Source organism: Acromyrmex echinatior, chromosome 3, assembly GCF_024713525.1.
Source record: "Acromyrmex echinatior isolate Ae372 chromosome 3, ASM2471352v2, whole genome shotgun sequence".
Lineage (NCBI taxonomy): Eukaryota > Metazoa > Arthropoda > Insecta > Hymenoptera > Formicidae > Acromyrmex > Acromyrmex echinatior.
Window position 1 is genome coordinate 9627761 of NC_141854.1, and position 24805 is coordinate 9652565.

At 32.3% G+C, this 24805-nt stretch overlaps 1 protein-coding gene and 1 long non-coding RNA gene across 3 annotated transcripts in view; one reads left to right on the top strand and one right to left on the bottom strand.

Annotated features, from left to right (window-relative positions):
• The window catches only part of LOC105146326 (receptor-type guanylate cyclase Gyc76C), a 100304-nt gene that overhangs the window by 20834 nt on the left and 54665 nt on the right, over positions 1-24805 (bottom strand). The window lies entirely within an intron of this gene.
• On the top strand, positions 2459-23757 carry LOC147910185 (uncharacterized). Its single transcript, XR_015544551.1, has 2 exons — positions 2459-3493; positions 21769-23757. It is a non-coding gene; the product is annotated as an uncharacterized LOC147910185 (long non-coding RNA).

A 24805-nucleotide genomic window follows, 5' to 3' on the forward strand; every position in this document is an offset into this window, starting at 1 on the left:
AAAAAATAGATTATATAAAACAATGTTAGGGTTTAAAAAAAAATTCAAAATAAAAATTATGTGAAACTAAGTATAAGATCATAATTTTGAGGTTTAATATTCCATGTTGAACAATTTTGTAATGAATACTAATGATACTTATTTACTTAAGGTGTTTGTAAATACCTTAAATTAATGGCCAAAAAAAGAATTACTTTGATAAATTCAGTTATTTTGGATAATACAGATTAGTAGGATAACTTTGTTATATAGGGTAACACTGCTATTTATTATCTCTCTACACTCATGTATCACTAAATAATCTTTTGTAATCTCTACAGTCATTATTTTATGAGATATGATATATAAATACGTTAATTACTATTTTGACATCGATTCACTTAACGGTTTTATTTAACTTAAATAATATTAACGGTAAAAAACTGAAATTATAACATAACATTAATATAACATAAAGACATATAACAGTGTGGTTATGTATAAATTCTTTTTATTTAAATTATGTAAAAAATCCTCATTCTTTCTGATTTCTGCGGCTTAAATACCGCCGAAGTTACTCTAAATGGATTCATTACTTATTATCAAGTTTCATGATGAAATATTCAATGAATGATAAAATAGATATGCGATGTATCTAAATATCTCGAATTGATATAATACATTTATTTATAATTATAAAATTATGTTATCATTAGGCATTTTTTTCCATCATTATTTACTTGGTCAGAAAAAATTAATGATATAGCGGATCATTTCACGATAAATTGCGATATTAATAGTCACGCATGTAATTTATTTCAGTTATATTATCGCTAAAAGTGTTTTGTAAGCCTTTACAAAGTTTTTTTCAGATTAATACATTTTCGCTAATTAAGTTGCATATCGTTTATTAACCTTCGACAATGTATCAGTGTAGAGTAATTTAAAATGTTGGTATCTATCTTGATGGTCATAATAATTTTGAAGTAAAATGTTAAATTATAATTAACTAACTCACAAGACGGTAGCAATGACGATAATTTTGCTTTTACGGAATCATCAGTTTCCTGTGGCAAAGGTCACACAATCGACGGACATGGAGTGTTTCGAGGTCACCGATGGAACATCTTTAGAGGTATCATGTCACGCTATTATACAGAGGAAGTAAAAACATTTTTATGCTTAACTCAAAAATAATCGTTTAGGATAATTTTTACACTTTCTGAAGCAAGAAAATAAAGCTCAATCAATAGTAGTTTTCTTTATTAATCGAAAATCCACATGTTTTTTTATTTCTCTTTAATTTTTTTTCAAAAATATTGAGTATACACATTGCATATACATTATATAATTAATAATAATGACTTTTAATTGAAGTGTAAAATCAAGTGATCGTTTATATAATAAAAAAAATAGATGATTTCTCGAGTTAAAGTGGCAAAAGGATGGAAATATCCATCTTTTAATAGGCGATTAAAAGATAATTGATTGAAGAAATAAAAAAATGTCAAATTAAGAATTTTGAACCATCATTTCACTTTATAGTAAATCTCCTCACTTCGTTTTAAATTCCTATATATACAGTGTAGACAAAACAAAAATGCCAATTGGCGCGATAAAAGTAATCGAAAAAAAATAAAAATAGAGAAAATATCGCATGTAAATATGAATATATATTTTTTCATATTAAAATACATACACATATATATATATATACACATAAATAAACATATATATAATATATATAATATATATTATAATATACGAATGCATAAATATGTATATGTAACATATATAATATATATTATAATATACGAGTGCATAAGGATGTATAAATTTTTCCAACACATACACAGATGACACTGTGTCTTATAGAGTCTAAAAGTCGACAGGACTGACAGGTCAACTTATTTATACTTCATTTGTGATACAGCTACGATTTTTCACAACTGATTTATTAGGAGAAATATAGTGCTGGCATAAATGACCCATGATTTTTTACATATTAGTGAAAGGCAACGGTTCATAGGCTGAGATATATAAAATATAATATGATGAATAAATTCTTTATTTATAGAAACGATATCAGAAGTCATTTTAATACACTAAGTGATACAGAGTTTCATGACATGTGCGAAGCTATTTGTAATGCCAAACAAGAACGTAAAACATATGCAATTAATAAAAAAAAGAAAACGAAACATCAACTCCAAGAAAAAAAAATGTAAAAAAAATCTTTATGCAATGTCAACAAAAACATTTTCGAAAAGATTAACGTTAATTATCATTTTGATACAGATTTATACTAACAATAAGTTAAATTTATGTTTTATGTTGATATATATATATATATATATATATATATATATATAGCCAAAGTATCAAAATTTCGTACATTAAAAAATTAAACACTATATATATCTCATCAGGGATGGCGTAATTAAAAAAAAAATTATCTGATTGTTTTGGGATATCTTGTATTATAAAAGTTAATCAGGATATAATTGGACAAATGATCTGATAAAGTTATTCTTCTATGATTCTGATAAAGTGAAATACTCTTTCCATTTACAATGAAATACTCTTTCTTTACTTATTTGATAAAAACTATTAAATTTAATCCCTATTAAGTGTATATAAGGAAAGAGCTTATTGTTTATTGTGTGGCGATATCTTCGTCCGCCAATTTCGCGACAAGCTAATGGAATGTACCCACATCGAATATTTATACATCAACATACATATTCGAAATTTCTGTCACGAAGGACGATAGCACTTCTAAATCTGCCAATTTCTTATGCTGTTTCTTCACACAGCAGGGAATTTAAAGGCAAACAAAGTAAGCGGATCTGTTATTAGCGTATTCGACAATCCGGCTAATCCGGTATTTTAATTTCTGATGTTACAGATACCTAACGGAATCTTTTAAAACGATAAAGATGTATATTTATAAACAACATAAAAGTCACAGCAAGGAACAATATTTTGCATACAGAGAAGGTTCGAGAAATGCAAACAACCAAACACGGGATCGTAAGGTCAAGAAATAAAGACACTTGTTTGCCAGTTCTCGTATAGAGCAGTCATTTTTGTACTCTGCGCGGAAAATAATAAAGATGTGATATTCCGAATGTGTGTCCGAATTGTTACACGGAGATCATCTTCCATCTGATTAACTATCCAATTTAACACAGCCGACTCATGCTCGTTGAATTAGAGACGCACGCAGACGTAACGTTAAAATTGTTGATCCCGACGTTGATCGCGGATAAGAAAATTTTACATTTCCTTTATACGGGTGTTAACGTGCTAAAGTGTCCGGTTGAATTGAATTTGAACAAATCGGTGGTGCAACATGCAAGAGACGATAGCAGACGACGGAACAGCAGCGGATGAACAGCTGGAATTAGAAAGACAGGCAATGGAGCGACAACGAATGCAGCTAGCGAATTCGCAGGCGATGGCGAGACGGCTGACAATTGATGACACGGATTTTTTGACGTTGGGCGCAGAGGTGAGTCGTGTAGGCATGATAATACTAGAGTTTACATTATAATATAATTTCCCATGGATCCGGTTCCCATGGAACTTCGGTTATGCAATTAGTCCACGATATATATATATATATATATATATATATACACACAGGGTTGGCTATATTCGACGGAAAGACCTTGAACCCTATTAAATGATTTTTAAAATGAACAGCAAAAAATGTGTTTTTTTCCCATGATTGAAAAAAAAACATCTTTTCGTCGAATATGGCCAACCCTGTATATATATATATATATATATACAGTCGAGGTGCGCGATTATCATGAATCCACCCGCGGAGCGCCCTTAACGCTAAAATTGTATATAATATAGAATCGTTTAATCCATGATATTTTTCGATTAAAAAATTGATCGAAAAAATTCGTTAAGGACATATCTTTTCCGTTGCAACTATTTGAAATGTACATCATTACAACGAACCCCATACGTAATATTAATTTTTTGATATCGATCTTTTTATTCAATGCTAAAGAAGGACATGTACGTTCTGAAAGGTTCAATTTTATATGTTATTACTTAATGTTCTTCGTTTAATTAAAATAATAAAATAAGAAAAATTCACAATAAGAGTTAACGTAGTAATTGATGTATAAAATTCAAATTATTAGTATTAATTAATTAAATATTCATATATTCATAATGCAATTAATCATAATACAATATTATGTATTCGAACGTTTCCGATCCTCTCTATATTGGGACCATCCTCAGCGATGAAAAACAAAACTTTAAATTTTAACTATCATTAAATCTTGACTAAATCAAATATCGGGAAATCGCAAAGTATCACTTTGTTTGTTTAATCCTGACATTAAGAAGCAAGAGTCAGGATATTAAACAAATAAAGTGATACTTTGCGATTTCCCAATATTTTTATACCTATAATTAAAGAATAGTTTCCCCTCATCAATATTCCCTCCCCTTCTCCCCCACATAGTGATTTTCTTTTTCTTTTCTTCCAATATATATAAATACTGTCTCGGAAATTGCTGACAATGTCACTGTAATTACACGAAATTTCGTACATAACAATCTTACCATTGTATATAATATTTTTCCATCTACGATAATAGTCTTTTAACGAAATAGCATCGCATTATTGTATTACATTGATAATTGTAAAAACTGGTAAGTTTTTATAATTAATAAATTAAGTACACTTAATTTATTAATTGAATGATAATAACTTATAGAAATTTGTTTTATTAGAATCTGATGATCCCGTGTTTTAACATACAATTTATCAAGAATAAATTCTTATTTTCACTCAAAAGAAATTATGAAGACAGGATTAATTTTTGGAATTTTGTATTGACATTCTAATGTGCTAATTTAGTATTTAACATTTACATTCTCTTAATTATACTGTAATTATACTGATAGTCACGACTTGACCGAAACATGTAATTAATTTTAATTATATAACTTGTGCGAAAAACAATTTGCGTATGTGGCTGTATGCTCCTTCTTATTTGTGTGTTATATAATAGTGATTTTTAATTGAAGTATAGAGTCATTTCAAGTGATCGTTTATAAAAAAATAGATTTCTCGAAGTGAAATGGCAAAAGGAAATATCTATTTCGGTTAACAGATAATTAAAAGAAAAATTGAAAAAATAAAAAATGATAAATAAGAGTCTATAACTGTTATTTCTCTTCATAGTAATCTCCTCATTTTGTTTTATATTTCTATACCTACCAGTGAGTACACGAGTTCATTTTTTTTGTTTTTTTTTTATCAAGGTCGTTGATATTTAAAACTACAGAAATTATATTTAGGCAGAATTTATATTCACCATCGATGGACGTATCTATATATAGAACATCAGTATATTTACTTAATCCGTGCTGTATATTAATTTATTATGCCATCAACCTTGTTTTAAGAGGCCATAAGCAATAAGCCTTAAGAAATTGACTAATCACAGTTGAATATGAGAAAAATAATCCACTGAGATTAGTGTGCACAATTTTTTATAGCTTACGGCTTACGACTTCTTAAAGCAAGTATTAGATGAGGAATTTGGGTGTTAGAAATCGAAATGTGCGTTACAATTGATGTGATTTACTCTGTGCCTTTGAAATTAAAATCCTGTCTTCATAATCTCTTTTACAGTGAAATTAAGAATTTATTCTTGATAACTTGTATAGTGACTAGTTTATTGTAAAATACGGAATTATCAAATTTCAATAAAACAAATATCTATAAGTTATTATCATTCAATTAATAAGTTAATTATAAATATACTTAATTATAAAAACTTACCTGTGTTTTCACAACTATCAATATAATATAATAATGTGATGCTATTTTGTTAAAAAGAATATTAGCATAGATGGAAAAATATTATATACAATTGTAAGATTGTTATGTACGAAATTTCGTGTAATTACAGTAACATTGTCAACAATTTCTGACAGTATTTATATTGGAGGAAAAGGAGAGGGAAATTACTAGGTGGGGATAGAATATTGAAGAGGGGGAAACTATGACTCTTGCTTCTTAATGTCAGAATTAAACAAAGTGATACTTTGCGATTTCCCGATTTTTATGCCTAATTAAAAAATAGTTTCCCCTCATCAATATTCCATCTCTACCTAATGATTTTCTCTCCTTTTCGTCCAATATATATATATAAAATTGGAAATTGCTGCAATGTCTTGTAATTATACGAAATTTCGTACATAATACAGTCTTACCATTGTATATAATATTTTTCCATCTACACTAATATATTCTTACAAAATCACTTATACAACATGAACTTTTAATTAAATATATATTATAGTGACTAGTTTATTGTAGAGCTAGCGCGCATGCGTGATGCAAGATTCGTTTGTCCCACGAATCTTGCAACACTGCCCCCCAACTCTGACAACCCCTATCCCTGTCGACTAAGATAATATCCTTTCATGGGATAGTATGAGCTCTCTCCATTATTCGCGGTACTGGGGGCAGATTTTCAGTGTGACTCCTTTTTGCCCGCGTCTAAAACAAAATTCCGCCCTTCGAGATTGAGTGCATGCTGAATAACGATGCTGGGGGCTACTGCAGTTGCAGCACTCATCTATTGATGCTGCTTTTGATATCCCGTCGTATCGGGGATGATCTGCTTGGAATACGAGGTCTGGCAGATAAATGTAAAGAGTCCGTCGGATAGGTGGCGTTTTGGTCGTTTCTGATTGCCATCCTCGCCAGGTTGGAAGTGCTCCGATCAGATCCGCTTGCTACGGCCCACCGGTAAGTCGTGGAACCGCTCCGGTGATGGGCTTGGTAGGAATTTAGAGAACATGTCCAATTCCATTCCTGCGAAAATTAGGGCGGCAAATTCACACGGCTGCGACCTCGGTTCAACACCCTCACCATCTTTAGCATTTCGGCGCGATCGAGCTTCTCTTGCCAATCGGAGGCTTCAGTCTGGGTCCACGCATCATGTTTCTGGCCCGTTCCTGGCACGTTCAACAACCAAGTAGTTTGAGTCGTGGCATTCCGTAAGGCGAACCAGTTTCTTATGATCGCTCCGCGCGTAGTATAGTCGTGGTACTTCATAACTTTGTCCACATCATGTAATTCTTGCCAGAACCTGGGGTACTCTTCGTGGACCCATTTGATGAGATCCTGATATTGTATAAATAGTTGGAGGAGCGCTTCCACCATCTTCGATATCCTGCCAGTTTATGATATCCAACGAGTAACTGGTCAAAGAAACTAGAAGTGAGAGTGGTGGTTCACTCTTAAGCATGATAGGACTTTAAATCTTTAATATAAACTTTTCTAAAGAGGTGTTATCTAAGTTATTGAGTTCATACACTGCTCGCGACAGAACTCGGTTGACTCGAAAAGGACCATGAAATTTCGGCGACAGTTTCGCGGCAATGCTCTGTGCTGTCGACGATAAGCTATGTTGTCGCCTCAATATTAGGTCTCCAATCTCATAAACGCAATCTCTCCTTCGAAGGTTATAATAATAACTTGTTTTTGGTCTGCTCTCTCTGTAACCCAACTATGTAACGATTGCAAAGACTCCATACGTACAAAAAGTATTCGTACAGAGAAAATATTTTTTAAAAAAACTTTATTTTTAAAAAGTAAATATTGCGAGAAATGAGTCATAGAATTGATGTAGAATCGATACGATGATTTCAACAATTTGATGTCGATTCGATGTTTAATTGATTATCATTTCTTGTTGAGAAATTAACAATTTATTTATAAAGAATAAAATAGACTGTATGTTTCTAAAATTATATATATCAAAAAGATATGTATTAATTATAGAAAATATATCATCTGAAAAATAAGCGAAAATCAAAAATTGTATTGTTTGGATGCTTAAAAAGTATTCGTACAGTCGAGAAATTTAGCTTTTAAAATCAGGAATGCATGCACAGCTCGTTTATTTATGTTAGAATAGAATGTTATATAAATTGCTACTTAATGTTTATTTTCTACAAAGAAGAAAATAAACTTTTTAATAAAAAATATCCTTGTACGAATATTTTTTACACTACTATCTCGCACAGAATTCCACGTGAACGTTGCTAAGTTACCCTTCTCATGAGGTAAACACGGGGGCGAAGAGACGCGACCCTCTCGAATCTCACGAAGGGCGCGAGGCACGTCTCCCTTCACGACACAAGAAGCCGGACCATCCCCAGTTGCATTTGAATCAAAGGATGCAACGCTCCGCTGCGAATCGTCCGCGCTTAAAAAGGGCAACCGTCCAAGAGCACACAATCTGCGGGTACACATCAAACTCATATTAGAGCAACTGATCATACAAAACAGGCGTATACCCCTCGGCATCTAATCCTCTCTGCGCAAGAGCGCCCTTCAAGCGCTCCGATGACAGTCGGTAGATCCATGAAAATTGCAACCGTCCCTCTGACATTATACATTATATAAAATTTAAAGATACGATTCAAAAGAATGGAATCACGACTTTCCCGCGACTGTTAAAATCAAGGCAGATGCAGCGAGATCGAAAATAAAAATCAGAATAGATGTGCTTGCTGTAAACCTTCCCCCTATGTGATCTCTACGTGATCTGTTTTATTTGAACTGTTCTATATTCATTCGAGACGGGAACCGCTCAGCTCTACACTCAAAATATTCAAATGTCACGAAACAATAACGCAAGGTATATAACCGAATTCAACTGTATCGAGATATAGGGACCCCAGCATAATTCGTGTCCGTAAACCCAGGGGTGTTTTTAACATCGATGCAACTAGTGCGATGGACCCCAAAATCCATGGACCCTCGTAAGTTTCAAGATCCAAGGGAGTTCCTGCATTCTTCGATGTGTGATAAATATTTATGAATTTTTTGCTGCAATATTACAGATCTATGCTGCATGTAGGAATTGCTTTAAATTAATGCTAATGTTCAAATCTTAACTTTATCTCTACATCGAATCTTTAGCAGCCTTAAAAACGCCCCTGCCATAAACACGTGGCACGCGAATGTGGTTGCGCGAAATGACAACAACAAAGAAAGTATCAAGTACACGAAAATTCTTGAAAATGAATATTACACGGTAATCTCACCGAAATCTCAGGATTCACTCGCGATAATTTTAATATTGCTAATTATCTAAAATCACAACGTGCACAAGATATGTTAAAAAAAAGTAAATTAACGCACAAAAAATATGTAGGAAAAACAGCCAAAATAGAAGAGATACAATATGACACAATAAAATAGAATTTTCCTAAATCTCTTTCACTCTCCGAGTGCACAATTAATTTAACAGGTATATACTCGGACTCCGTATGTTGAGCGAATGATTCTTCAGAACTCTCAGCCAACTATTGATTCGCAATTGGCTATTGCCACCTGTAGATTGTATTGACGCCGCACTTATCATGCATTACCGCGCGCTTTACAATCATATAGTTTATTGTGCATTTTGATATCTTCACTATTCCGATACAGCCGTTTTATGACGTTCGATAAATTATTATTTTTTCTATAATGCCATTTATTTCATTAAGCGTCAACTATACAAAATACATAGCATCGTTTGACAAATATGTGATTCTCGTCACGTTATTATTTGTAAAAAATGGATCGCAAAAGAGAGAAAAAATTAAAACAGAGTATAGATTAATGTGGAAGAATAATAACATAACAAATAAAATTTATTCATTAGAGTGGCGTGAATTGTAGTTATTAGAAAGTGGAGTCATTATAATTATGTTGGGCAGATAATTATCTAATGTTGTTGATATTTCCGGCCCTTGAGAATTTACACCGAGATTTGAGAGATGGATAATTTTCTATTATTAGTTGATGTTATGTGCTCTACCAACAGGGGAACATACATTGTTATTCACGTTGGTACAAACCCACTGGGATCAAATACGATATAAATTATTATTAGGGCTGCCCAAACTACTCGAGCTCCCTCCGCTCTGTCATTTCCTAATAGACTTGAATTTAGGCGGAACACCGGTTCTGATATTTTGATCAAAATCGTCGGTGACATTAATGTAGTCACGAATAAGAGCCTAAGTGTAGTGGGAAGAGGGGAACACGCATATCTCACACGTTCACGCATGGATTACGGAGGAGGCAGTACGCACGCACGCAACTCGTAAGTCGTAACCACACACATTGTGAGGCCGATGCCTTCATTTCTTCATAAATCAACAGCGCCTCTATTTATAGCTCACGCCGGACAAATAGCGATAGTTCATGCGTGATGTTGGCTGCCTCAGACGGGAGCTGTTTGAAAATGGTAGCGTTGGAGACGAACAAAAAATTTAGACATCACGATTATCCCGATGATACTTATTCAGAATAGGATCTTTTTCGAAATATATTTTTTGTGGCAGTCTTGATAAAAATCTTTGCTGACTGACAATGATAATTAACCGGGGATGTCCCTGATCGAAAAATGTGTAATCTATCTATTTTTTTTTTTAAGTTTCTCGCTTTCCTTCTCTTTTACTCCTATTCGGCTTCACGTGTACAACAGTATATAAAACACTGATTGCTTTATTCGGAGAGTAATTTATTATCTCAATAATCAATATCCTGGCCCTCTTGCGCTGGCGCATGACCGCAGAACTTTTAGAGATATTAACATTCCATATGTCGCGTCGGAACGACTCTGTTACGAGTCCGTGTTGTTTTTCTGAAAAAAGAATTTTCCTAGAAAGTTCCGTATCGCGCGTGAGTTATTTGTGTTTTCCGATGGGATATTAGGTATTTATTCTCCTGACGAGCAGATCAAACATATTTCCTTAACGGTTTCTTTCAATGCCACGTATTTATCGAATTTTTAAGTAATTTATTTGACTTGTTTTTATGTTAACGTTGATCATGAGAAATGCAGGTTTAACTTCAAAGTCGCGTAATTCGGACGAGAAATATTTTTTTATGATTTTTCTTGATTAAATTACTGCTGCGATTTCAAGCTAAATCTGCATTCCTTTTACAACCAACATTGAAATTCGACGAAAATTTATCGCTGTCTTCAATATTTACTTAGGAACGTATTCCAATATTGCAAACTCGCAGCGGAATTTCTGTGAAGTGTAGGAAAGAAAGAAAATCGTAATTCTCTAATCGAATCGCAATGCCGCGTTCTGCGTAACAAAGGATGTTGATCATCGCACGGTGCCTAGAAGACGATCCTACACAGTAATACTGACAGTATACATCAATCTTTTTATCATTATTTTTATACCTACACGATCAGTGTGGACAATATATATTACTTTTAATTTTACGACATCTATTGCACTATGATATACCGTGAAATGGATTAATAATACTGAAGAATTACGTTTGAGAATCAAAATCTAGATCTTCGTCAGTACGACAATCCATCAATATTAACCACACACGATAATACTGTCAGTATTATTGACTACGTAAGGTTACCTTGACAAAGATGGAAATTTTCCCAAATTCGAAAAATCCGCGCGAGCGAGTATAACATATGGGATAGCCATAAGAATGCCATAAGAATGTAACCGTTACTCCGGACATACAATAGATTTTTAAGCCTTAAGCCATAAGGAATGGACGGATCATAATGAATTATTCTTCCCGCATTCGATTGTAGTCGGTCAATTTCTTACGGCTTAAGACTCAAAACATCTATTGTAAATCTGGCTGCTGATGCTGTCGCGCTATCGCGGTTCTCTCGGCGATCTTAGGTTGGCTCGGCTCGTTCACTTCGTCCGTTCGCCCTCGCTTGCTTACTCGCTCGTCCGTTCAGTCTGTCACGCTCGGCGAAGTAATAGGCGGGCTAAATATAGCCGGCGATAAATACAGGCAGTTAGTGAGCCGCGTGCGTCGTGTAACGCCGCGACGATATCCTTGGATATACACGAACGAGACGACGCATAAACCGAACAAACACAGCGGCGGGCGACTTGTGTCCGCACGTAATTAAAGTCTGTACTCGCATGAGGGACAAAAGAGTACAAGTATAAGGAGTGCGTAAGCTGCTATTATGCTTACTTTCACCTAGTTTCACTGTCGCCTATTGCAGAAATCCCACCGCAAATTTTGTACCGATTCTTCCGACGGAGAGGCCTTCTTCTCATAGTATACGTAGATTTCTTCGAGCGACGTGCTTTTTCCTTGCCGATGCATTCCGTCGTCCGCGCGGATGTTTGTCGCGTATGTCCCTCTGCTTCCGGTCGATTATTTTTTTTTTTTCTTTTGTCGCCCCGCAACCGTCCAGTCTTACATTTCCCAGAACGGAATGAAAGATACAATTTCTGATTCTTTAGTTTCTTGGTTATTATTAACAATCAAAATTGTTACTTCAAATTTTTAATTCAAAAGGTAAAGGAAAATTAGAAATTTTTTAAGAAGGGAAGTGGAGCGATCAATATAAAACTCAAAATTTCTAAAATACTCTTTAAAACTTTTTAGAATAATTCTCTTATTCTTAAAGATTGAAAGTTTTTTCCAAAATGGGGATCAATTCTTACTCTTTAAAGTGAGATTCCATTCCAAAGAATTTAGAGAATATATATTTACAAAATTAAAAAAAGAAAACAAAACGTATATATGTGTAAAATATATGTAGGATTCTTTCAAGTCTTTTCTTATCTTTTGGAACGATTCTTGCAAATGATTTTTGTAAATAATTTGTAATAAGATTGGAAACAAGACCGTTTATATGAATAAATCAGTCGAGTATCGAGAAAAGTTTGTTACGATCAAAGTCAAATGTTGGAATAATATATATCTATATATATATTTTAATTAAACTTTATCCAAAAAATAAATTAAGATGCTAGAGTTATTATTTCGATTTGATCTAAACATCCGACTTTGACATTAAGCTAGAATGCCAACATGAGCATGATTACGTGAGAAAAAACTTCCAAAAACAAAAACTCGATATTTCACAGAAAGTTTCATGAAAAATACTTATTTTCGAGAGTTTCTTTTTATATTCAGTATAGAAATTTAAATACGATTTAATTCTTCTCCAAAACAAAAAGATAGTTTTTGATATATTTTACAAGTCTATTCTATCAATTAGAAATATTATTTTATTGAAAAATATTTCTGTTTTCATATATTTTGCAGAAATTTTCATTGTGTTTTCTTACTTCTGACATCAATCTAAATACCTATGATAGGCGGTGAAAAGTCTTAAGTTACATCGATGTTATTTGATCATCATTTTTAATTGGCTTTTTGTTTGCCTGACGTATGACTCATGTTATACATATTTGCTTGTTGTCAGCCTTATCTATATATATTGCATTGCAAATACGAGCCATATTAACATTTATTTATTTTTAATATATACGCTACAATCTTACATGCAATAGCACCAAGAACTATTCTTAAATGTTATTCTTTCAATTTTATTACTAATAAAATTACAATAAAGTATAAAAGTTAAAATATAAGTTTGATTAATTTTACTGAAGAGCATGGTAAAAAATCTTTAAAATATTGTACCACAACTACCATATTTTCAGGATAAATTTTAAGAGAAAATTCTTTCCGTGTACAGATAATATTAATTTTCGCAGCTTATTCTGACTGCAAGAATTAGCAGACAACTTTATATGTGAGTCATATGACGATCCGAAGTCCAATTACTTAAGACATCGATAAAACAAAACAAAAAATGTCGATTAGTCAAATTACCTATTTTTGACGAACATGTTCTACAATGTCAAGGAATACGTTAACACATTGAAATACAATATCTATCATATTTATAATGGCCTGTGTTCAAAATGATATATTCAGAACGCAATTAAGGCTCATGCGACGTTTCTAAAATCGAGCAGGTCTGACAAGAATTGATAGCCCTTTAGATTATTAAGGTAATTATTGCCGATATAACGAGCCGCGAAGTAAATTGGAGTATCGCGTACATGTTGTCCTAATTCAAGATCTATTTATTAAATGGATTGAATATCGTGCGTCAAAAGTGAGACGGAAAGAAGATTAGGAAAGCTCGTGGAGATCTAATTCTCTCGTTAGGGTTTGCTAACATTTCTCTTGACAGTAATAAAGAATTATTAATCATTAGGGTATGCTAATATTTTTCTTGACCAGTAATAAAGATTTATTAATCATTATGGACTTTTATGCAAAAATACGTAATAATAGAGATTATTTATACTCCCGCTATGTCATTTGCAAGTCAATTAAGTGAAGAGGAGATATTTAACAGAATCTGATTGAAAATTCAGTTCCAGATTAAAAAGGAAAAAATATGTGAAAAATGTCTGTATCAAGCTGAAATCAATAATTAACTTAGCTGTAATGAGCTGTGAAATACACGTTTTATCGACAATGTGCGCTTTTGTTTCTGAAATTCTTTATATGTAAATTGTACGCATAAGCGTTAATTGCATTCTGAATATATTTTGCATAGATCATTATAAATATGATTTAACAGATATCGTATTTTAATATGTCGACGTATTCCTAGACATTGTAGAATGTTCGCCAAAAATAAGTAATTTAACTAATTGATATTTTTTTTTATTTATGTCTAAGTAATTGGACTTCGAATCGCCATATGACTCACGTATTTAATTACTTCCACGTGCACTCCATCCCGAAATATAGTAATTATTTCTCAGCATTTATGTCGTATGTTCTGTTTTAGGTTCAATTCATATCATTATTTTTTCGTGTCATTATTTTTAATAATTAAATGTATTCCTTCAGTCATTCGGAAAGCTTATCTGATATGTTCTACATTGAAGCACAATAAACATTTTTGAAATTAATTGTAATACGAGAATTTCTTTTCTAATACGAAAATAGTTTTGTATTTTTTGTCATTCTTTGTCTGACTTTGAATCGATACCTAAAAAATAATTCTGTAATTTTTATGTCACGGAATCAGTTGTAATTGCTGCTTTATAACACAAGTTAATATTCTTAGTTTGTTTCACTTCCTGGCACGCCCATGTTAATGAAATAGATGATTGTCATATTGAAAGTATAAATAAATGTGAGCGCGCGCGACGCGTGTTATAAAAATGTATTTCCAGAAACAATTGAGTCTGTTATATTACATTACGCAATCTTATAATAATATTTGGAAATTATTTTACGTTTCTCTTACGTAAAATTTTTCCATCAGTAACTTTATCATTTTCTTGAAAAGTTCTTAAGAACTAGAGAAAAAGAGATTTACATAAAATTCTTCGAAATACAATGCTGTCCCACGACTATCATATTTTCAGGATAAATTAAGGAAAAATTCTCTCCGTGTATAAATATACACAATATTACTATACGTATACATTTTGATTTTATTGTGACTTTAGTAATATAATATATATATTTTAGTATATATATTTTGTTTGTTATTACATGTACACGTTTATATAATGTATACTTGTACATGCGATTGTGTTCCTATTAAATTAATATCAATTAATATTATTTTTATATCTTACACGCTTTAAATACATATTTTTTCATTACTAAGGGAACGTTATGTTTTTGCCTCAAGTGTCGAGATGTCTAATCCCGATTCTGTATTGTTACGTGCCTATATAGAATGTTTGCCTATATGCATCAGCCTCTCATCTCTTATAAATAAGGCGTATATATGCAGAGATACGCGAACGGACCGGTAGAAATATTTCGACAAATAACGGGATTTACATAGGTATGTGCATACGACGCCGCGTTAGTGCACGGATGGAATACTTTATTGATCGCAGCCTCGTATGACGTCTCGCAAAACGACGACTATTTATCTACGAATTGAATTTATTTTACACCATTGTACAGTAACGCTGTTGTAGTGCTGTATCGCCTAAGTATTCAATCTTTACTGTTTACTCGATAATTGAGTGACATCTCGATAACGACGTAAATGATGAAAATCTGCGAAATTTGCGAGCAATTATCTCGCTACGAAAAATGTGCGTTATGAATGATAAATTTTTATAATCAGGACAGTTCGAATCATTGGATGATTCGCAGCGCGAAAGAAGTATATATTGTATCGACAGCGCATTTGCATGAAAACTGCTGATTCTTCTGACCTTCGCGGTCTATTTATAGCGTAGTCTGCTGCGTGATACACTCGTGCGGACGCTTACCTGGCTCGCGCTGCGTCGGCATTGCTCCGATCTGACGCAGCCAGGCCTTTCCTAAGAATCTGTAACACCACGTCTCTTTGCAACCGTTAAACAGTGTCGTTAGAATTTTTTTTATTATTCACTGCGTGTCACATTATAAGTTGATCCACAAAAAGCATATCAATTCCAATACGTGAATGTGCAATATGAAATGCAATATAAAGGGTGTTTTTTTAAGCCCGATAGAACTTAAAATTGTAAAAACTAACACAAAAATTAAATTATAATCAAAAAATTTTTTTTAGTCGAAAGATCAATGCATGGCATTAACATTTAAAAATGATTTCGGGCGTATGGCCACCGCGGCTGTTTAATTTAATTTTTTGTTTTATTTTTTACAATTTCAAGTTCTATCGGGCTTAAAAAAACACCCTTTACATAAAAAATTCTGTATAATTGACACGTATTGACATGTATTTTCGTTTCGTCGAAATATCGTCTCGTTTTAAATTAAAATAGCAGATAATTAAGGTGTCCTTCATATTTCTCTATATTTCCGATTCCGAGAGAGATGATTATCTCTAAATATTTTTCAAAATTTTAAATAAAAATACTGTAGGGAAAATTTGGATATTTTCCTTTCGAAGGGCAGGAGGAGAAGGAATTTATTTTCAGTATTTATATTCTTATAGGTTTTGTATAATTAATCTTTATTAATTTTACTTAGATTATTGAAAATTGATAAAATTTCATTAAATTATAAAATTCAATTTGTGAGAAAATTTTCAATAAAACCTTGATAACAAGATTATTAGAGGTTAAAACATTATTGGAGTTAACATATTTATTGAGAGAACATAAATTTTGTATTCTTTAACAATATCTAATCAAAATAAATATAATTTTACAGCGTCTTACTTAAATAACTCTGTATATTTGTATATCAAAACAATCATATCAAAACCATATTAAAATCATTTACGCATTTTAGAAATTTAATTTCAAAGGTAGATAAAATTATTTTCTTTTATGCAAAATAAAACTAATTTTTAACATTTTTTTAAACACACAAATATCATTTGAATTAATATTGTGAAAAGATCATCAGAATGTTATTACAATAATTAAAAAAATATTTGACAGTTTGAACAGCTTCGTATGATGTGTCACAGATTTAAAAAAAATGTATATTTATGCTACATATATTGTTACTGTTCGGATGATTTATTCATAATAAAAAAGCAATTATATAGAAATATTTATCTGAATGAAATATTTAAATATGTAACGATGACATTCTCTTATATCGATTTGAGGAGTATGAAATGAAATATTAATTTAAATATGAAGCGCCATTACGGTCTGAATGTTAAGATGTTGAACTATTATATATTAGGTGTTGGAATTAATTCGTAGCGTTTTTTAATGAAAGAATGTTATTTATTTCACATGAGCATTAAAAAATACATTAATGAAAGTACTTCCCATCACTTGTAAAACGCTACGAATTAATTCCAACACCTAATATATTCATATAAATGAATTAATTTCGAAATGATAATTGCGTGCCGATATGGTTATCGGACTTTCAATGCAATTAATCTGAAATATTAATAATCTTTCCAAATTTCGCAAATTAATCTTAAAAAATTGTAATAAACTTATTGCGAGACAATATTTTTTGCAATAAGTTTATTACAGTTTTTTACATATCAACAATTATCATTTCTGAAATTAATTCATTTATATGAATATATATATATATATATATATATTAGGTGTTGGAATTAATTCGTAGCGTTTTTAATGAAAGAATGTTATTTATTTCACATGAGCATTAAAAAATACATTAATAAAAGTACTTCCCATCACTTGTAAAACGCTACGAATTAATTCCAACACCTAATATATGTAGTTCAACATCTTAACATTCAGACCGTAGTGGCTTGATATTTAAAATAATGTTATTTAACATAAACGATCTTGTTTTCAATCTTATTGAAATATTAATTATAATATTATTTTTTGTTCATTATTACAGTATTGCCATTTCAATAAATCGGAACGAAATATTCTCATATACTCATTATATCTGGATTTCTAATACTTCCTTTTTTGTTTGGATGATTTTTCTTTTAGCAGAGACGTATTTTATAATCGAAACGCGCGATAATTTTATTCAATGTAACTGCGTTGATAAATTAATTGCATTGCGTCTATTAATAATATAAGTTAGCCAGTTATTAGCGACGCTTAAAATTATATTTAAAGCATTGGACTTAATGCTACGTTGGGACGAGCTTCGTCGACGACAAATTAAAGCAATTGCGAGCGAACTGTCTCGTTAAAATCACACGCACTTTACGCTGTAACTCCGAAAGGCATCTCGAGTTGTTCTAAAGATTTTATAAAACACTCGAGATGAGACGCAATCAACTAATTAAGATCATCCCGCAAAATCAAGCTATGCGCAAATCGTTGTACGTGCTTGTTACTTTACAAGAATATTTGATTCATATGTTTTACTACATATATTGCATATTTTACTACGTATTATTACTATTTTACTCTATATATATATATATATATATATATAGTAAAATAATATACGTAGTAAAATATGCAATATACGTAGTATATATATATATAGTATATTTTACTCAATGTTATTCTTGGCGAGAAATGTGACAGCTGGACTCTCATTATTGTGAATGCGGAAGTGATGACGACATGGAATCCAGTTTAACCTTGCATTGATTCTTCGACAAACATATCGACGTTCGTGTTCTACCTAGCTATTCATTATATAGTTTCGCCAATAAAATTGTTGATCGCGAAAAGGTGTATTGATGAATCAACCATTACGACATACCATAATGGCATTTTTCATTTTTATTTATGTATGGCTGATTTTCTATCTGCATGATTTTCAATCTATTCTCTTCCAATGAATTGCAACTTAGGCTCATAATTTTTGCTCCTTACCTCGAGGCAATTGCATATCGTGACTTCCCGAGAAAAAGATAATAACGTTCCAAGAAAACATCGCGCAAGACACGAGGTTGATATCGGCTATAAATACATCGAACGAGTGTAAAAATAGACGAGTACGGCTATAAGGATTCGGAATAGGAACGTGTATCCTGGTGCGTGCCATGGATGCTCGTCGGAGCCGAGCACTGTCTAATACCAGAACAAAATAGACCGATGACGCATTTATCTAACAGGTTCCCTTTTAACCGTTTGTTTGCCATGTCCGATTTTTATTCTTGATACGGCACGGTCTCGCTTACTCGCTCGTTGATACACATAAATATTAATTGATCCTGTTTGTGCAATATTACGTTACACACCCGCCCATTTTTTTCCATGCAATATAAATATACGCGCATGACGGCGATGATGAAGCAAACGCGGGTCGGACTCTCGACCGCGCGCGAAACCAGTATTCTCACGCGCTGTGTTCGCTCGCTCGCTCGCTCGCTCATTCTTCCATTCCACTGTTCTAAAAATAACACATCTGCGCGCGCGAAAGCACGACCAGTTTTCCGCTTGTAATGAATGGATTCCTCCGGCACATGAACTACCATTCGCTCTGCGAATTCGTGACTTCTTTTGTTTACTTTGATAACGTTCGTTCCGATTCGTGACAAAATTTTAACTTTTCAAATGTCGGCTTATATTTTAAGTTGTGTACATTAACAACTCTTTTTAATAGAACTCTATATATATATATATATATATATATAAAAGTCGATTTTTCGTTAGTTTTGCAATTATTCAACATTGAAAAATGGGAGCCATTGAAAAATGGGACCATTAAAACTTTTTAATATAAAAATTAAGTTCTCTCACGCTATTCATATAAATATGTAAAATATATTAGGTGTTGGAATTAATTCGTAGCGTTTTACAAGTGATGGGAAGTACTTTCATTAATGTATTTTTTAATGCTCATGTGAAATAAATAACATTCTTTCATTAAAAAACGCTACGAATTAATTCCAACACCTAATATATATCGTTAAATTTTAATTAATGAGATTTTATTATTTTCCCTTTTTCATGATAGAAATTCAAGATTCAAAGTTCTCAATATTCTTTAATTCCTATAAATACAGTAAATTGAGAATTAAGAAAATATGAAAAATCACTATGACAAAGTCTATCTTATCGAAAGATTAATTCCTATCAAAAACTATTGAATATTGCAGTTTCTAGGACATCTTGATGTAGAATTGAACGTTAGCAGGAAATGTACAGGAATAGCTGTTGCGCCTATATGTGTATTTAGATATATACTCTTCGCAGATGTCTCATTATCGAGATACTGGTCAAGAGCAATGATCTCTCGGAATACAAAATGGAGACGAGAGACGACTTAAGAAAAAGATAAGGAGGCAATTATCGCGCGCTCGTCTCCAGGCTCGTGCAATCGCGACCGGTTTTTCATCTATCAAGACTGTTCGTGCGATTTTCCATACGTATTGCGAAACTATCGCGAAACGCTCGATTCAATTAAGTGGACAGCATATTTTATCAGCTTTTTTTTTTTTGCTTTCTTGGTATATCAACGGCTCGCGCGTAAGCAAGTCAATATTCGAACGCAGCTGTCTCGCTCACGTCAAACCGGGCATTTTTTTGATAAGAAAAAAAAATCGAATTCCTTTCAAAATTTTGCAGACGTATTTTAGACATTAAAAAATGAGACACAAAAATGAGACAGGAGTTTCGGGGAAAAATTTTTTAAACGTATTTTTAGTTATCAACTCATCAACTTGCAGTTTCAAAAAATAATTCATTATATTCGCTCTTAAATTCTGAAGTAAGCTTGAAAATTTCAAAATGAAACTCGAATGGATTGTGTAGGTAATAAATTCCTTAAGATCAATCTGTCAACTATTCGCGAGACAACCTTGTGTAACAGCTTATATAGGCATTTTGGAATGCTCATATATGATCATATGATGTCAAATTATTCGCGAGACAACGAATAATTAGACATCGTATTTGATCATATATGAGCATTCCATAACTCTCCTCTATTTAAGCTGTTATAATCTTACGCAAGGTTATCTCGACGGCGCACAAAGCATCTGCCGTCGTCGACATTATATATGATCATACATGAGCATTCCAAAGTTCTCCTATATAAGGTGCGTTCGACATTACAAATCGGAGGCGTCCGTTTGCTCTTTTACCTTGAAAATCGTTCGGCAACTCGCATCTTTCTGCTACATGTCATCTCATCTGCGTTCGACATTTCTAGAGCCAATCGAGCTGCTCGATCCATTCCGGATTCAAAGATCGAGCAGAACTAATGCAGATTTTTGCGCCTAAATTAAATTCATAACCTGTATATTTATGATAATGATATTATATAGAAATTGAGTACATTAGAGGAAAGTAAGTTTTTAATTCTTTTCCTCTTTATAATATATTAAAGGCTGTAACGAATATAAATCAAGTGATATAACTTATAAATTGCAAAAATTTATTTTGCAATGTAGTATTTTCTTTTAAGAAAACACACCTTGCATTGAATCTGCCATATTCATGTGTAATGATCTATTTTTAGTATATAAGACTATTATCAGTTTCTAGTAAAGCGAAAAAAATTTTCAATTAATAGATATTTATTCATAAAAACAAATAATTGATTTCATTTTATAATCTATTCTTTAGGAACAGCTCTGTTTGGAATTAATTCTTGGCACTCGGATTATTCGAAGATCACGTAATCAAGCTCGCCATCTGCTAGCTCGCATCTCAGATTTACATTGCCGAACGCACCTATAAGCTGTTATAATCTTACACAATGTTGTCTCGGCGGCGCACAAAGCATCCACTGTCGTCACGTCTGCCGCTTAAGCTCTTGGAACACCGTCGCGCCGCATGGTTAATCTTAGAGAATTTATTATCTATATAATCCATTCAAGAGTTTTATTTTGAAATTTTCAGGATTACTTCAGAGTTGAAGAGCGAATATGATGAATTATTTTTTGAAACTGTAAGTTGATACTATAAAGTTGATGACTAAAAATGCATTTAAAAGTGATAAATGATAAAAAAAATATTTATTAAAAACAAATGTGTATTTAAAAATAAATAAAACAATTTATAAAATAATAGAACAATTTATAATCTTTAACAGCTCTTGCAATTTTTTTCGTTCGACTTATCGTTTCGACGGTACAATCATTTGAATATACACCCGAGCCACGTTTTTCGTCAATTCTTGAAACTCAAAGGCAAGCATAACTTTGTGAAAATATTTAAAAAATTTGTTTTCCCAAACACGAGTTTCATTTTTTTATGTGTAGAAAGTATGTGAAAATTTTCAAAAAAATTTTAAATGTTGATTTTTTTTTGGTGTTCGATTTGACATGGAATGTTCGATTATTATACGCATAGGGGAGACCGGAGCTAATAGACTCATTTTTCAGTTTCGAATTTTTATAGACGAAATTAAGAGACTTATCGAAAAAATGAATTCTACACCAATTACTACATACATTTGACTACCTAATAATATTTTAATAATAAGAGGAAAACTAATAACTAATATGAAAAAAAATGAATTATTTTAATGCATATTCCCTTTGATTCAACTAGCTCCGGGATCGAGGTAATTCGACTAAGATTATTAAAATAAAGATTAATGTATTTTAAGCTACATCTTTGGCTACATATTAATAAAACTTTTATAAAAATATATTTTAAACACAGACATTCGCTTCGCAGGACAAAACAATACTTTTTTTTTTGTAAAATTTGTTCATTTCGTGCAAAAACACGTCGAATAAGCCTAGTTTTCGAGATTGGACATTGAGGGAACTAAACTTATAACATTTACCACTGAGGAAAATTTCTTTAAAGAAATAAAATTTTGAATAAGTACTATAATAGTCGTCACTAAATGTCATACAGTTCCATGCTGTGATTAGTCTACTATCCCCATCCGTTCATTTTTTAAAAACATTAACAATATACGAACAAAGACATAAACAAAAAAAATCTGTTGGACTTTATTAAGTAAGAACTACACTTACTATCTAAGTAGAAATCAAATATTTCAGACAATCATATACGATAAAACAAAAACTTTAAGAATAAAAATATTTACTTAGGTATACGATTTTTTAAAATTGTGGCATAACTTCTATCATAGATGTGTTCGCAATAAGATGTTACAGCAGACTTAGCGGCAGTCATTGCTGCGTGCACGTTTACGCATGTCTCGCGTGTTTTGTTTTTAATGTAACCTCGATTATTCTACTTACTCCTATATTCAACTGACTCCGGTCTCCCCTATATACGATTTGTTTCCTTTTTTTAATTTTGTAAATATATATTCTCTAAATTCTTCGGAATGGAATCTCACTTTAAAAAGTAAAAATTGATTTCCAAAAAAAACTTTCAATCTTTAAGAATGAGAGAAAAAATTTTAAAGAGTATTCAGAAATTTTGAGTTTTATATTGATCGCTCCACTTCCCTTCTTAAAAAATTTCTAATTTTCTTTCATCTTTTAAACTAAAAATTTTTAAAACAGTAACAATTTTGATTATTAATAATAAAGAAACTAAAGAATCAGAAATTATATCTTTATATCTTTTATTTTCGAAAGAAACGTAAGACTTTGGACGGTTACGGGACAACAAAAGAAATAAAAATATCGGCCGGAAGTAGAGAGACATACGCGACAAACATATCCGCATGAACGACGGAATGCGTTGGCAAGGAAAAAGCACGTCGGTCCAGGAAATCTATGCAACTATAAGAAGGCCTCTCCGTCGGAAAAATCAGTACAAATTTGTGATGCGATTTCTGCATTAGACGGTGAAACTAGGTGAAAGTAAGCAGAATAGTAACTTATGCTTACTCCTTATGCGCTCTCTTGTCAAGAGAAGGACCACCAACATTCCCATTGGATCGCTATCAATCTTCTCCGTTATCGTACGGAAAGAATCAATACTGTCGGATTTGAGATACGCATGCGTATTCGGTATGCGCGCGTGTTTGTTCATGATAAACTCAACGTGGACTTTTATAATGCTTTTATTGCATTAATATATCTGGAAAGTAGAACAGAAAATCAGACCGCAGCGCTTAAGTTTTTTTTATTCTGTTTCCCCGTCGAACGTTCGCTGATTTTTTTTCTCTCACCACTGCGAATTAACATAAATTAGTCTGGAGGTCTCTCGATGTTCAAGTACCACTTTCCCATGCATTCGTTCAGAGCGTGTTTGTAAGCGGATGTCCTTTGAATCGTGATCGGGGTCTCTTCTCACGTGTTGCAAACCGATCGATTCAACCGGTGGTTTCGAGTTAATCGCGGAAAGGAATTATATCAATGAACCGTCGAACGACAATCGAGGTCTCATAAACTTTCCGTAACGATATATAACCGTCTTGAGAGACTTCTGGCATCGCGTTGACTTTCACGAAAACATAAACTGTCACGGAAGATGTTTAGTATAATACTCATGTGGCGATTATATTGTCACAACGCCGCTTAGTGTGCGACAAAAGCGGAACTTCGCGGAAACTTCGTGTCGGAAAGCAAGAACGAGAGGTCTTTGAACATGTAAATTTCATTTGGAATGTCTCGACTCGGTCCTCGCTATTGTTTGAGATTTAAAAGCGAAATTGATTATATAACGCACTTGTATTAAAATGTCTTAACAAGTCAATTTTTTTAAACTAAAAATTATTTAGTAT